Consider the following 17234-nt stretch of genomic DNA (forward strand, 5'->3'; position numbering starts at 1 on the left):
GTCAGAGGAGACTGGCAGGCTACAGTCCATGGGGTCACAAAGAGTCTGACGCAGCTGAGCAACTGAGCACCCATTCACACACAATATAGGTAAAGTGAGATAATATGTAGAGTTCCTAATTCAATGCCTAGAACAGAATATGGGCTCAATAATCATTATTTGCCTTTCTTTTCTAGTTTTCATTATTTTTATTCATAAAATGCTGATTAATAGTAACTGTTTCCTTTTGTTCTGATCATATACCTCATAGAAATATTCCAAATTATTACAAGAAAAAGTGCTGCATAACACTAGCAATGAACATTTAGAACTGAAAATAACATTCGCTTACAATAGCAACAAAAATATATAGGATATCCAGGAGTAAATCTAACAAAATGTACATGACAACTATAGAGAAAAGTGTAAGCCTTTATTGACGTGATGGTCAGTAAATAAGAGCCAAGGAGACTCAAAAAATGGAGAGATGTACACTCAATATTTCACAATTTCAAAGTTTGAAATAGCATTAAATAATCTTTTTTAAAGTATATATTAAAAAGTATTCAAGTAAGTTTTTTTCACTAAAAATATTTAACTGTAGTACAAACAAAACAAAAAGCCTCTCACTATCTCAGAGTTACATGAATGATTAGTTCTGGGTTATACAAAGTTGCTGGAGTATCCTACAGAGATGCCAAGAAAATGTATTTTAAATAACCTAGAAACTAAAAAACATGAACCTGGTAATATACATGGAAACTGTTTCCAGATGACTTGAAAATGTCCTCATGATGATCAAAACAGTGATAGCAAGAGCAAATCAATTTGAAAATCAAATTGATTTTTATGGCAAAACTAATACAATTATGTAAAGTTTAAAAATAAAATAAAAAAAAATAAAGTCAATGCAATTTCAATCTATAGGAATCCTACAATAGGAATCCTAAAATTTATATGGAATAACAAAGGTCTAAGAATAGCAGGTTAAGCCTCTTGATGAGGGTGAAAGATGAGAGTGAAAAAAACTGGCTTAAACCTCAACATTCGAAAAACAAAGATCATGGCATCCGATTCCATCACTTCTTGGGAAATAGAAGAGGAAAAAGTGGAAGCAGTGACTGATTTTATTTTCTTGGGATACAAAATCTCTGCAGATAGTGACTGCAGCCATAAAATTAAAAGACACCTGGTCTTTGGAAGAAAAACTATGGCAAACCTAGAAAGCATATTAAAAAGCAGAGAGATCACTTTGTTGACAAATGTGTAATTTGTCAAAGTTATGGTTCCCGGTGGCTCAAACAGTAAAGTATCTGCCTGCAGTGCAAAAGACCTGGGCTTGATCCCTGGGTGGGGAAGGTCCCCTGGAAAAGAAAATGGCAACCCACTCCAGTATTCTTGCCTGAAAAGTCTATGGACAGAGGAGCCTGGTGGGCTACAGTCCATGGGGTTGCAAAAGAGTCAGACAAGACTGAATAGCTAACACACATGTTTTTTCCAGTAGTCATATACGGATGTGAGAGTTGGACAATAAAGAAAGCTGAGCACCAAAGAACTGATGCTTTTGAATTGTGGTGCTGGGGAAGACTCTTGAGAGTCCATTGGACAGCAAAGAGATCAAGTCAGTCAATCCTAAAGGAAATCAACCCTAAATAATCACTGGAAAGACTGATACTGAAGCTGAAGCTCCAATACTTCAGCCACCTGATGCAAAGAGCTGACTCACTGGAAAGAACCCTGATGTAGGGAAAGATTGATGGCAAGGGGAGAAGAAGACAATAGAGGATGAGATGGACATACATTTGAGCAAACTTTGGGAGCTAGTGAAGGATGGGCAAGCCTGGAGTGCTGCAGTCCATGTAGGCACAGTCAGACATGATTTAGCCTCTAAACAACAAAAATAATAGCAAGACAATCTTTGAAGAACCAAGGCAGGGCTACTTGCTCTAGGTACCATATCTTCTATAAAAGTATGGCCATTAGGATGGTGTAGTGTAGACACAAAAGACAGACCAGGCAATGGAGTGGGGGAGGGGAGAGATGGCAGGAGAAATAGGCCAGAACAGGCCTATGTATATATAGAAATTTGTTATTTGTAGAACACTGGGGAAATTACCTATAATTTTTGGAAAATTGGCTCTTTCCATGGAAATGTTTCATCAATTCTCTACATTTCACAATATACAATAATGACTTCTAGGTGAACTTCCTGATATTCAAGCTGGTTTTAGAAAAGGCAGAGGAACCAGAGATCAAATTGCCAACATCCGCTGGATCATGGAAAAAGCAAGAGAGTTCCAGAAAAACATCTATTTCTGCTTTATTGACTATGCCAAAGCCTTTGACTGTGTGGATCACAATAAACTGTGGAAAATTCTGAAAGAGATGGGAATACCAGACCACCTGATCTGCCTCTTGAGAAATTTGTATGCAGGTCAGGAAGCAACAGTTAGAACTGGACATGAAACAACAGACTGGTTCCAAATAGGAAAAGGAGTTCGTCAAGGCTGTATATTGTCACCCTGTTTATTTAACATATATGCAGAGTACATCATGAGAAACGCTGGACTGGAAGAAACACAAGCTGGAATCAAGATTGCCAGGAGAAATATCAGTAACCTCAGATATGCAGATGACACCACCCTTAATGCAGAAAGTGAAGAGGAACTAAAAAGCCTCTTGATGAAAGTGAAAGTGGAGAGTGAAAAAGTTGGCTTAAAGCTCAACATTCAGAAAACTAAGATCATGGCATCCGGTCCCATCACTTCATGGGAAATAGATGGGGAAACAGTGGAAACAGTGCCAGACTTTATTTTTATGGGCTCCAAAATCACTGCAGATGGTGACTGCAGCCATGAAATTAAAAGATGCTTACTCCTTGGAAGGAAAGTTATGACCAACCTAGATAGCATATTCAAAAGCAGAGACATTACTTTGCCAACAGAGGTCCGTCTAGTCAAGGCTATGGTTTTTCCTGTGGTCATGTATGGATGTGAGAGTTGGACTGTGAAGAAGGCTGAGCACTGAAGAACTGATGCTTTTGAAGTTTGGTGTTGGAGAGGACTCTTGAGAGTCCCTTGGACTGCAAGGAGATCCAACCAGTCCATTCTGAAGGACATCAGCCCTGGGATTTCTTTGGAAGGAATAATGCTAAAGCTGAAACTCCAGTACTTTGGCCACCTCATGCGAAGAGTTGACTCATTGGAAAAGACTCTGATGCTGGGAGGGATTGGAGGCAGGAGGAAAAGGGGACGACAGAGGATGAGATGGCTGAATGGCATCACTGACTCGATGGATGTGAGTCTGAGTGAACTCCGGGAGTTGGTGATGGATAGGGAGGCCTGGCGTGCTGCGATTCATGGGGTCGCAAGGAGTCGGACACGACTGAGCAACTGATCTGATCTGATCTGAAGCAAAACTAAAATATGAAATGTAAAATAGTACAGCATTTAAAATGAAATATAAAATTTAAAATTTGTTTGGAAGCACAAAAGACCATGAAAAGCAAAAGCAATGCTGGGAAAATTAGACAGCTACATGTAAAAGAATGAAATTAGAACATTCTCTAACAGCATACACAAAAATCAACTCAAAATGGATCAAAGACTTAAATGAAAGACTGGATACTATAAAACTCTTAGAGGAAAACTTAGGCAGAACAGTCTTTGACATAAATAGTGGCAATATTTTTTTTTTTGATCCACCACCTAGAGTAATGAAAATAAAAACAAAAGTAAGCAAAGGGGACCTAATTAAACTTAAAAGCTTCCTCATAGCAAAGGAAACTGTCAACCAAGTGAAAAGACAACCCACAGAATGGGAGAAAATATTTGCAAATTATGCAACTAACAAGGGATTAATCTCCAAAGTGTACAAACAGCTCATGAAGCTCTATGTCAAAAAAACAAACAACCCAATCAAAAAATGAGCAGAAGATCTGAATAGACATTTCCCCAAAGAAGACATACAGATGGGCGAAAAGCACATGAAAATATGTTCATCATCACTAATTATAAAATAAATGAAAAAGCTACAGTGAGGTATCATCTCACATTGGTCAGAAAGGCCATCATCAACAAGTCTGCAAACAATAAAATCTGGAGAGAATATGGAGGAAGGGAATCCCCTAACACCTCTGGTGGGAATGTAAATTGGTACAACCACTGTGGAGAACAGTATGGAGATTCTTTCAACTTAAAATAGAACTATCATATGATCCAGCAGTCTCACTCCTGAGTGTGTATTTGGAGAAAGCCATAATGTGAAAGGATACTTGCATCCCAGTGTTCATTGCAACACTATTTAAAATAGCTGAAACATGGAAGCAACCTAAGTGTCCATCGACAGAGGAGTGGATAAAGAAGCTGTGGTACATATATACAATGGAAGATTACTCAGCCATAAAAAGGAGCACATCTGTATCAGTTTTAACGAAGTGGGTGAACCTAGAGCCTATTATACAGAGTGAAGTAAGTCAGAGAAAAACAGATACTGTATATTAGTGCATATATATGAAATCTAGAAAGATGGTACTGATGAACCTAATTGCAGGGCAGGAATAGAGACACAGATGTAGAGAGCAGTTTTGTGCACACAGTGAGGGAAGGAGGTGGGTGAAGGATTGAGAGAGTAGCATGCAAACATATACATTACCATGTGCAAGACGGTAATGGATAGCCAGTGAGGATTTGCTGTATGATGCAGGGAACTTAAACTGGTGCTCTGTGACAACCTAGAGGGGTGGGAGGTTGGAGGGAAGTTCAAGAGGGAAGGGACATATGTATGTCTATGGCTGATTCATGTTAATGTATGGGAGAAACCAGCACAACATTGTATAGCAATTACCCTCCAATTATAAATAAATTTTAAAAAGAAATCCTAAAAAAAGAAGTTGTATGTATATACAATGGAATATTACTCAAACTTGAAAAGGAACAAGATAATGATATTTTCAGCAACATGGATAAACCTAGAAATCATCATACTGAGTGAGGTAAGTCAGAGAAAGACAAATATGACAACATTCATATGTGGAATATAATTTTAGAAAGATACAAATGAACTTATTTACAAAACAGACTTAGAGAAATTGAAAACAAACTTATGGTGACCCAAGAGGAAATGTGGATGGGGGGAGTAAATTAGGAGTTTAGGATGAAGACACACACACACTTCCATATATAAGATAAATAACCAACAAGGACCTACTGTATAGCACAGAGAACTCTAACCAATATTCTGTGATAACCTATGTGAGAAAAAAATCTAAAAAAGTGTGTATATTTGCATATGTATAACTGAGTCACCTTGCTAACTAACACCTGAAACTAACACCCCATTGTAAATCAACTGTAGCCCAATAAAATTAAAATATTAAAAAAACAAACAAACTCCAATCAGACAAAAAAAGAAAAATAAGAATATCTTTAGGACTTCAGGATAAGGAGAAATTTCTCAAAGCATACAGAAGTTCCTACTGTCAAGGAAACATTGATAAATTTAGCTATGCTAAATTTAGAAAGCTCTTCCCAGGTGGCACAGCAGTAAAGAATCTGCCTGCAGTGCAGGAGATGCAGGTTCACTCCCTAGGTCGGGAAGATGATCTGGAGGAGGAGATGGTCACTACTCCAGTATTCTTGCCTGGAAGGTCCATGGACAGGAGAGCCTGGCAGGCTACAGTCCATGTGAGCACAGAGTCAGGCATGACTGAACACATACACAAATTTATAGATATGATACCATGTATATACCATGAACAAGATAAAAAACAATTCATACAATAGGAAAAGATATGTACACCACATTAAGCCATCAGTAAGAATTCACAATATATGTTTGCAAAAATATCAAAGACTTAGAACAGATATTTCACAGAGAACAAAACACAAATGAATAATAATTGTATGAAAAGATGTTTAGTTTTTTCAGGCCCTCTGTCTGTTTTTTAGTTGATTTGTTTGGGATTTTGTTTGATGTTGACTTCAACAAGTTATTTGTACAGCTTGAATATTAACCCCTTATCAGATACATCATTTACAATAAGTCTTCTCCTATTCAATAGGTTGCCTTTTCATTTTGTTGATGGTTTCCTTCGTTGTGCAAAAGCTTATATGTTTGATTAAGTCTTATTTGTTTATTTTGCTTTTGTTTCCATTGCCTATGGAGACAAATTAAAAAAAATTGCTTAAATCAATGGCAAAGAGCTTATTGCCTGTCTTTTCTTCTAGGAGTGTTATGGTTTCAGGTCTTACATTTAGGTCTGTAATCCATCTGAGTTTATTTTTATATTTGGTGTGTGGAAGTGTTTTAGTCTGATGCTTTTACATGTGCTACCCAGTTTTCCCAACACCGCTTATTGAGGAGACTGCCTCCTTTGTCGTAGATTAATTAACCATGTGTGTGAGTTTATTTCTGGGCTGTCTTTCTGTTCCATTGATCTATGTGTCTGTTTTTGTACCACTAACATTCTATTTTGATTACTCTAGCTTTATAGTATAGTCTGGAGTTAGGGAGCAAGATTTCCCCAGTTCTGTTTTTATTTCTCTAGGTTGTTTTGGTTATTCAGGGGCTTTTGTGTTTAAAACAAGCTTCAGATTTATTTGTTCTAGTTCTGTAACAAAATCATGGGTATTTTGATAGGAATTGCATTACATCTGTCAATTGTTCGGAGAAGGCAATGGCACCCCATGCCAGTACTCTTGCCTGGAAAATCCCATGGACGGAGGAGCCTCGTAGGCTGCAGTCCATGGGGTCACTGAGGGTCGGACACGACTGAGCGACTTCACTTTCACTTTTCACTTTCATGCATTGGAGAAGGAAATGGCAACCCACTCCAGTGTTCTTGCCTGGAGAATCCCAGGGACGGGGGAGACTGGTAGGCTGCCATCTATGGGGTTGCACAGAATCGGACACGACTGAAGTGACTCAGCAGCAGCTGTCAATTGTTTTGGGTAGTGTGGAAATTTTAACAGTTCTTCCAATTCATCAATACAGGATGTCTTTCCATTATTTATATTATCTTCATTTTCCTTAATCAATGTCTTTAGTTTTCAGAGAACATGTCTTTCATCTCCTTGGTTAATTTATTCCAGGGCATTTATTTTTTTTATTGAATTGTAAATGAGGTTGTTTTCTTGATTTCCCTTTCTGGTAGTTCGTTATTCATGTATAGAAATGCCATAGATATCTGTATAGTAATATCTCTATAATAATAATATCTTTATAGTAATATTACTAATAGTTATTACTAATATTACTAATAGTTATACGAGTAATCCTGTAACTGAATTTATTGATGAATTCTAAGATTTTTTTGGTGGAGTCTTCAGTATTTCCTATACGTAAATAGTATCCTGTCATCTGCAAGTAAACTGAGTTACAGTGTTACTCCTTTACTTCCAATTTGGATGCCTTTTATTTCTTTTTCTTGTCTGATTGCTGTGGATATGACTTCCAATAGAATATTTAGTACAGTGGTGAGAGTTGACATCCTTATCTTATTCCTGACCTTAGAGCAAAAGCTCTAACATTCTCTTAACATTCATTCATTCACTGAGTATGTTGTGGGTTTGTCTTAAATAACCTTTATTATGATGAGATATGTTCCCATCTTATGCAGTTTGTGCCCAGTGGCTTTGATGAGGGAACTGGACTTGAAGACAGTGTGGATTGAATCTTCTGGTGGTCACTTGTGGCTGACACACTGGTGGGGAGTAATGCTAGCCCTGTAGGGGCTAGAACCAAAGCCCAGGGTCAGCCCAGGCTTCTCTCGTGAAATGGTGGTCTCTGCCATGTTGGGGTTTGAGGGGCTGGAGCCACAGACCCGAGGAGGCTTGGCTTCTCCCTTGCATGATGGTGGTTACTGCTCAGGCCAAGCGTGGGGCCAGATTCTGAGGGCTGGAGTCATAGTCCTGAGGGAACTCAGCTTCTCCTTGGCATGGCTGTGGTTGCCACCTTGTCCAGGGGTGGGATCAGGGCCTGAAGGGTTGCAACTGCAGTCCTGGAAGAGCTCACATTCTTCCTGGGGTGGTGGCAGTCATCCTCTAGACTGAGGAGCCTCATATGAACCTTAGCTTCTCCTCGTGCATGACAATGGCAGCTGCCTGGTCAGGGAGCAGGGCCAGAGCAGGAGGTGCCGGAGCCAGAGCCCTGGTACAGACTGCAGCTTTGGCTGGGGTGGCTCTAGTCGGCTGCCCAGGGTGCACCAGGCAGTTTTCAGTCTGCCACCTCTGTGCTGGGAGTGGGAGCAAGCATGCCTTGCATGCACTCTCCAAGAGAAGAGTCTTGGTTTCTTACGGCCATCTAGGAAACCCCACTGGTCTTTAAACCAGCCAAGGGTACACATATGAGTGCTGCAATCCTGGACTGGGGTGTCTATGTGGGGCTCAAAACCCTCATTCTATAGGGAGGAGCCTCTAGCCCGTGGTATCTTTCTCTTCCTCTGGGCCATCTGCCAGGAGTATGGGTCATAAGTAGGTTTCTTCACCCCCTCTTCTATTAGAATCCATGTAGTTCTTTCTTTATAACCCTTTTCATAGCAGAGGTATTCTAGTTTTCAGATTATACTTAGAGAAAGTTGCTCCATATGTAGTTGTAATTTGAAGGTGTTTGTTGTGGGAGGTGAGCTCAGATTCTTCCTACTCTGCAGTCTCAATTCTGCCTCCACCTGTTTCATTATTAATAGAAACTTTTAACAGTTAAACAATTAAATACCAAACATTCAATTTTATCTTAAAGACTAGAAACATTTTCAAGTTCACCATACCATTTACAGTGTTATATCAAAGCTACATTTAATACATTCGAAAAGTTATAGTGGGAGAAAAAGAAACAAATAGGTGAAATATATTTTTAGCATACTCTTTGTTTTCAAAGAAGTGAAGTAGGCATGCCACGTGACTGAACTTCCTAGAAGATCATGTAAAATGAGAAAGTAAGTTCTGATACTCAGACCTGTTTATTTTATTTAAAGCTTAAGTCTCCTGTTGTATGATACTTTCCTCACTCCTTCCCCCTAATAAAAGAAAAGTGCTGATACTTCATAAAAACTTTTTTCTGACTTTAACATAGAGCTTTTGAAAGTTTGAAGCCATTTTCTGTCTTGGGAGCTTTCTGATTACTCCTTCAAACTCCTTATTTGTTATTGGTCTGCCCAGGCTTTCTATTTTTTCCTCACTCAGTCTCAGTAGGTTATATGTTTTGCTAAGCATCTTTGTGCTTCTTACCTTGTTTCTTTCTCACTAAGGTAAAAACCGTCATTTGTGTTTCTTCTGAAAACTTTAAGTTTTGCTTTTTAAAATGACTTCATCCAGAATTGATTATTGTGTGTGTGTAGGGAATTCAATTTTATCTTTTTCCACATGGGTAATCAGTTGTCCAAAAACTGTTTATTGAATATTCATCCTCTTCTAATGATTTACAATGGCAACTCTGTCATAGCTTGAGTTTCCATGTTTATATAGATTTGTTTCTAGACTTTTTATTCTATTTGATTGGTTTCTATCTCTTTCCTTAATATCAGCCTACACTATTTTAATTTCTAAAACTTTAAAATAAATCTTGATATTTTATAGAATAAATTGCTGCCACACTTAATTTATTCTTTGCATGTTTTACCTAGTCCTGACATTTTGTATCTCAGTATAAACTTTATAATCCATTTGTTATGCTCCATGAAAAACTCATGTGCAACATTGATTAAAATTTTAATTTATATAAATTTGGGGAGAATAAACATTTTTACAATACTGAGTCTCCTATCAATGAACAGATATCTCTTTACAATTGTTAGGTCTCCTTTAATGCCTTTCAATAAAGATTTATAATATCTTATATAATTTTGTATATGTTTTAAAATATATACAAAAATACAGCCCATCACTATTCTAAATGGCATTTCTTTGTAAATTACATGGCCTATCTTCTTGTTATTGGTATATAGAAATACAGTTGGTTTTTGAAATTGATATCATTGTCAAGCTCTTTCATTATTCTCATAACTTATCTGCATATTTTAAAAGCCCAGGTGGTAGAATTAATCACATTCTTCAATCTGTGACACCTCATTCTTTTCTTGCCTTATTATTTACTTATTATTTTTTAATCTTTATTGCTGAGTGTGAAGTTTGTCATACATTTTTGTTAGATATGCTTCTCAAGTTGCAGAACTTGTCTTATAATACTTAGAGTTTTATCGAGAGTAAAATATTGAATTAATTCAATGCCTTTTTGTGTCTATAGAGATAATGATATGATTTATCTACTAAATTTTGTTATTGTGGTGAGTAACACCAATAGATTTTCTAATATAAAACTTCTATTGCAATCCTTAGGTAATCCCATCTTTATCATATTTTATAAGTTATTGATTGGATTTGTTTTTCTAATTTTTTTTTAGGATTTCTACACCTATATCATGAGTTTGATAGGTTTTTATTTCTTCAATTGTTCTTGCCTTGCTTTTGTTATAAGGTTCAGACCAACCTGATGGGAATCAAGAGACTGTATCAGATTAGAATTATCTGTCATTGACTGTTGATAAAATCCTCTGGGCCTAGTTTCCTTGTGGAAACGTTTTGAGTTACTAGTTCAATTCCTTTAATAGCTATGCATGCTAAGTCATTTCAGTTGTGTCTGACTCTTTGTGACCCTATAGACTGTATCCCACCAGGCTCCTCTGTCCGTGGGCTCTCCAGGCAAGAATACTGGAGTGGGTTGCCATGCCCTCCTCCAGGGGATCTCCTGACCCAGGGATAGAACCAGCCTCTCTTATGTCTCCTGCATTGGCAGACAGGTTCTTTGCCACTGATCCACCTGGGAAGCCCATTAATAGCTCTCTGTCTATTCAAAGGTTTTATTTCCTTTTAACTCAATTTTCACAAATTATATTTTTCTAGTAATTGTTAAATTTCATTTAAGTTTTCACATTTATTGATGACATTTCACAGGTTTTCTCATTAAGAATCAGAATAGTGAATTGAACAGATGGTGATGATACTAAATAGAGTGTAAATTTCTCTAAGACTGCAGTTTAAAGTGTTACATCTTATTAAAGTTAAATCAAGTACAAAAATAAAAATATTTTAAAATTATTTTTCTTCTGTTTGGAGGCATGCAGAGTTATTTATCAGGAAAAGAAATATTGAGCCACAGTCTTTACCAGGATAGACAGCTTTTCTCTCAATTTTTTCCTCTTAAGCCAAGATATATGGAGCCTCATAAAATGAATTACAAGTCTATAATTTTTTAAAAGATACTTATTCACTTTCTAGCATAGGGCAAATATTGTGTTATAAAAGAAACATATTTAATCATGATAATGCCTTGTATTTCCTTTTTCATACTTTATCTCATTATATCCTTTCAGTTCAGTTCAGTTCAGTCGCTCAGTCCTATCCGACTCTTTGTGACCCCATGAACCGCAGCACGCCAGGCCTTCCTGTCCTTTAGCAGTTTTATTTAGTTTTCGGCTTAAAAGTCACAAAGGTTAGTTGTAAACTCTAAAGTCATTTTGAGAAAGGACTCTGGAGAGTCTCCTGATAATAGTTTGTTTGAAAATACATGAGTTCATCCTTAATAGACCCAAACATTTAAGTCCCTACCTGACTTTTAAAGCCTAATTCTTTAGACTCTGGACTGGCTTATGTCTGCTTGACTGTGTCCGTGGTCCAGAGTTATTCAAGGAAGAAATTAGAAATGAAACACTTGTGTATCCTGCTCAGATTATATTTGTGTGATCTTGAGAAAATGACTTAATGCTCCTTTACTTCCTCCTCTGTAAATCAAAGAGATTAGACAACATTTCTGATTTTATTTTTTTACAGTAGGCTCTCCTTAGTTATCAATTTTATTTATAGTAATGTATATATACATCAATCCTAATCTCCCAATTCATCCCACCCCCTCTCCTCACTTGGTAACCATAGTTTGTTTTCCACATCTGTGACTCTGTTTTGCTTTGCAAATAAGTTCATCTGTACCATTTTTCCAGATTCCACATATAAGCAGTATTATTTGAGTCTTGTTCTCTCTTTATGACTTCCTTTTTTTTTTTTTTTTTTGAGCCCTGGGCATCAGATTCTTTATTTCACTTATACTTTGCAGCTCCAGAATTTCTATTTAGTTTCTTTTAATTATATCTATCTTTTTTGATAGAACATTGATATTCATATTTTGTTCATACATTTTTTTTTTTAGTTCTTTTAGGTTTTATTGTCCATGGTTTCCTTCAGTCCTCTAAGCACTTTTTTTTTGTTTGTTTGTTTTTAATTTTATTTTTAAACTTTACAAAATTGTATTCATTTTTCCAAATATCAAAATGAATCCACCACAGGTATACATGTGTTCCCCATCCTGAACCCTCCTCCCTCCTCCCTCCCCATACCATCCCTCTGGGTCATCCCAGTGCACCAGCCCCAAGCATCCAGTATCATGCATTGAACCTGGACTGGCAACTCGTTTCATACATGATATTTTACATGTTTCAATGCCATTCTCCCAAATCATCCCACCCTCTCCCTCTCCCACAGAGTCCATAAGACTGTTCTATACATCAGTGTCTCTTTTGCTGTCTCATACACGGGGTTATTGTTACCATCTTTCTAAATTCCATATATATACGTTAGTATACTGTATTGGTGTTTTTCTTTCTGGCTTACTTCACTCTGCATAATAGGCTCCAGTTTCATCCACCTCATTAGAACTGATTCAAATGTATTCTTTTTAATGGCTGAGTAATACTCCATTGTGTATATGTACCACTGCTTTCTTATCCATTCATCTGCTGATGGGCATCTAGGTTGCTTCCATGTCCTGGCTATTATAAACAGTGCTGCAATGAACATTGGGGTACACGTGTCCCTTTCCCTTCTGGTTTCCTCAGTGTGTATGCCCAGCAGTGGGATTGCTGGATCATAAGGCAGTTCTATTTCCAGTTTTTTAAGGAATCTCCGCACTGTTCTCCATAGTGGCTGTACTAGTTTGCATTCCCACCAACAGTGTAAGAGGGTTCCCTTTTCTCCACACCCTCTCCAGCATTTATTGCTTGTAGACTTTTGGATTGCAGCCATTCTGACTGGCGTGAAATGGTACCTCATAGTGGTTTTGATTTGCATTTCTCTGATAATGAGTGATGTTGAGCATCTTTTCATGTGTTTGTTAGCCATCTGTATGTCTTCTTTGGTGAAATGTCTATTTAGTTCTTTGGCCCATTTTTTGATTTGGTCATTTATTTTTCTGGAGTTGAGGTGTAGGAGTTGCTTGTATATTCTCGAGATTAGTTGTTTGTCAGTTGCTTCATTTGCTATTATCTTCTCCCATTCTGAAGGCTGTCTTTTCACCTTGCTAATAGTTTCCTTTGATGTGCAGAAGCTTTTCAGGTTAATTAGGTCCCATTTGTTTATTTTTGCTTTTATTTCCAATATTCTGGGAGGTGGGTCATAGAGGATCCTGCTGTGATGTATGTCAGAGAGTGTTTTGCCTATGTTCTCCTACAGGAGTTTTATAGTTTCTGGTCTTATGTTTAGATCTTTAATCCATTTTGAGTTTATTTTTGTGTATGGTGTTAGAAAGTGTTCTAGTTTCATTCTTTTACAAGTGGTTGACCAGATTTCCCAGCACCACTTGTTAAAGAGATTGTCTTTAATCCATTGTATATTCTTGCCTCCTTTGTCAAAGATAAGGTGTCCATATGTGCATGGATTTATCTCTGGGCTTTCTATTTTGTTCCATTGATCTATATCCCTGTCTTTGTGCCAGTACCATACTGTCTTGATAACTGTGGCTTTGTAGTAGAGCCTGAAGTCAGGTAGGTTGATTCCTCCAGTTCCATTCTTCTTTCTCAAGATCGCTTTGGCTATTCGAGGTTTTTTGTATTTCCATACAAATTGTGAAATTATTTGTTCTAGCTCTGTGAAGAATGGTGTTGGTAGCTTGATAGGGATTGCATTGAATCTATAGACTTTTATTCCATCTGTTTTTATGAAAGCACTGTCACCTCTAACTCTGTTCCTAAGCACATGTTTGGAAACTCCCTCCCTTAGCCCTGTGCTGCATTGCATTTAACTACACGCATTTATTCTTTCTCCATTTATTTTTAAAATCATTTTATATGTTAGGCATTGGGGTAAGTACTGGGGTTATAGAGGTAATAGATTTTAATTCTTGCCTTAGTTATGGTTTACTGTGGAAGTCTGAGCTGTATCAGTATGCCTAAAGTATTACAGAAAATCAGATTAGTAAGATTATATGAGGTGGGAATCTTTGGGAACAAGTGATAATATGAAATCTAATTTGAAGGGCTAGTAGGAATTAGAGAAAATGACAGGGAAAGAAGTTCCAGGCAGAGGGAACAGATTCTGCAAAGATTGGGAGGCTTGTAACCAAATAATGTCTTTAATTTCTTGAGAGAAAATGCATGTATGAGGGAAAGATATGAGGCTAGAGACCTGTACAGGGGTCATATTATAAAAGGTCTATAAGTCATGCTGAGGAATTACTATGTTGAGTATTTTTAGATTTCCAGAAGGATTTTATGAGGGGAGGAAAACATTAGGGTTTCATTTTAAAGATTCTTCTGGCTTCAGTGGAAACATGTGAAAGTGATTATGAAGCATATTACAGATTAGGCTTGATTCAACTCTTATTTCAACTCCCTTCTATTATATGTTTTCATAATGTGAAGTGAAAGTCACTTGTCATGTCCAACTTTTTGCGACCCCATGGACTATACATAGAATTCCATGGCCAGAATACTGGAGTGAGTAGCCTTTCTTTTCTACAGGGTATCTTCCCAATCCAGGGATCAAACCCAGGTCTCCCACATTGCAGACAGATTCTTTACCAGCTGAGCAACAAGGGAAGTTCTTTCATAATGTAAGAGCTGAAAATCCAAAATGAACATTTTCCCAAACTCCCTTAATACATGACTTAGAGCCTGTACTAGGTACAGATGCATTCACACAAAATAAAAGCTAAACAAAACAAAACAAAAAAAACCTGATATGAAGCTGAATTTCATGAGAGGCAGACTGTGAAGATCAAGTTTGCTGGGGTGGAAAGCTAGAGGAGGTGGCATAATTTTGAGCTTGAACTGTTGTTATTGGAAAGGTCTGCTGCTGCTGCTGCTGCTGCTGCTAAGTCGCTTTAGTCGTGTCCGACTCTGTGCGACCCCAGAGACTGCAGCCCACCAGGCTCCCCCATCCCTGGGATTCTCCAGGCAAGAACACTGGAGTGGGTTGCCATTTCCTTCTCCAATGCATGAAAGTGAAAAGTGTAAGCGAAGTCGCTCAGTCGTGTCCAACTCTTCGCGACCCCATGGACTGCAGCCTACCAGGCTCCTCTGTCCATGGGATTTTCTAGGCAAGAGTACTGGAGTGGGGTGCCATCGCCTTCTCCATGGGAAGGTCTAACACCAGACAACTGATTGAAACGTGAATCCATCAAGTGGAGGTAGAGATAGAAACTCCTTGAGAACCCCAGTTCTGTGCTGTGGTTAGTGAGGTCATCACATGGTCTGTTTTCACAGCTCACTCAGCAATTCTATGAACGATTCATATCACTTAGTAATTCCTGTCTTCTTTAACCAGGTAAAGAAGATTCTTTTGTCTGGGACTATGAACCCTGACCAACTCGTAGGAGGGTAAATTAAAGAAGTTGCAGTAGAATTTAATAGACAGATAAAGATACAAAGCATGTTATGGGATTATTAGTTATTCTTTACGTGGGAATTTTTTCTGTAGGTATAATGCTTATATATGCCCCTTTTAAGCTTAAACACATTGCCCAAGTAAAATGATCCCTACTCAGTCTTTGCCTTGGCTTAGAGATATGAACCGTATACAGGAGCTTGAACTTTCTTTATATTTCACCCTTCTACCCAAAACTGTAATGAGTTTCATATACCACATAAATCTTATAAATATTTGTCTAGCTGAAGACAGAGAAGGCAATGGCACCCTACTCCAATACTCTTGCCTGGAAAATCCCATGGACGGAGGAGCCTGGTAGGCTACAGTCCATGGGGTCGCTAAGAGTTGGGCACGACTGAGCGACTTCACTTTCACTTTTCACTTTTCATGCATTGGAGAAGGAAATGGCAACCCACTCCAGTGTTCCTGCCTGGAGAATCCCAGGGATGGGGGAGACTGGTGGGCTGAAGTCTATGGGGTTGCACAGAGTAGGACATGACTGAAGTGACTTAGCAGCAGCAGCAGCTAGCTGAAGAAGTCAACAAACTCAAAAGCAAGATAACAAAGTGGCTGTTAGCTCTTTGGCAGTGTAGGAACTGACTCACAAAGATAGTTAACAACAAATAAGCTTTAGTTCTATGTAAGTATTGAAAAAAAATAAAATTATCTCATACAAAATTGGTGCAGTGCCATAGTTACTGAATGATACTTATGAACAATAATTAATGGTTCAATACATCACAGAGAACACAATATGTTTTTGTGTGTGGTTCATTTCAGACTAAACAATGGTATTAGTTACCTTCCTTGAAGATGAATGTGAACAGCATTCAGTGAGATTTAGTTTCTTTAAAAAAAAAAAAACTTCTTGCAACCCGAGAGCTAGTTATTTATCACCACAATGAATAATGTTTTGGGGGGGGAGACATTTTATGTAGGAAGGACTATTAGTAATAGATAATTTCATGAACTAGAATTTATAAGAGTATTTCATGTCATGATAAGTTTCTTTGTTTTATAGGAAGGGAAATAAAAGTAATTCATTGTGCAAGCAATTTCCCTACTATCTCTTACTCAGGATTCTTAATGGGGGTCCTACTTTAATTAGTTAAAAAAAATGTAAATTTATTACCAAGAGTTATGTGGCTATACAAATCTCTAGGAGATTTAGCAGATTTGGAGGCTGAAAAGCCAGCAGATTGTTCAAATCATGCCCTGCTACTGATGGGCAGGTGTGGCAGCTCACATCACTCAAGACTGGCTTCTGATGTTCCATTTCAAAGCAAATCAATGCCATATCATATTTACCTTGGATGAATGTACTCTCCTCAGCTCCTCCCTCTTCCTGTTAGTCTTGCCTTGAGCAGTTGACTGGCAGAACCCTCGGTCATTACCTGAGTCCAAGTTGTGAAGGCTCTGGGTAAACTCTTTTACCTGGAGGAGGCAGGACTTTAATGGTCAGAAATTCCCATATATGTGAGGCTGTGTACAGGTTATGCAACCTCAACATATGGCAGATATCCACTATACTATATACTCTGACAAATCAGGAAGTCAAGCACGGGCAAG

The sequence above is a fragment of the Bubalus kerabau genome, chromosome 7 (assembly GCF_029407905.1).
Source record: "Bubalus kerabau isolate K-KA32 ecotype Philippines breed swamp buffalo chromosome 7, PCC_UOA_SB_1v2, whole genome shotgun sequence".
Classification (NCBI taxonomy): domain Eukaryota; kingdom Metazoa; phylum Chordata; class Mammalia; order Artiodactyla; family Bovidae; genus Bubalus; species Bubalus kerabau.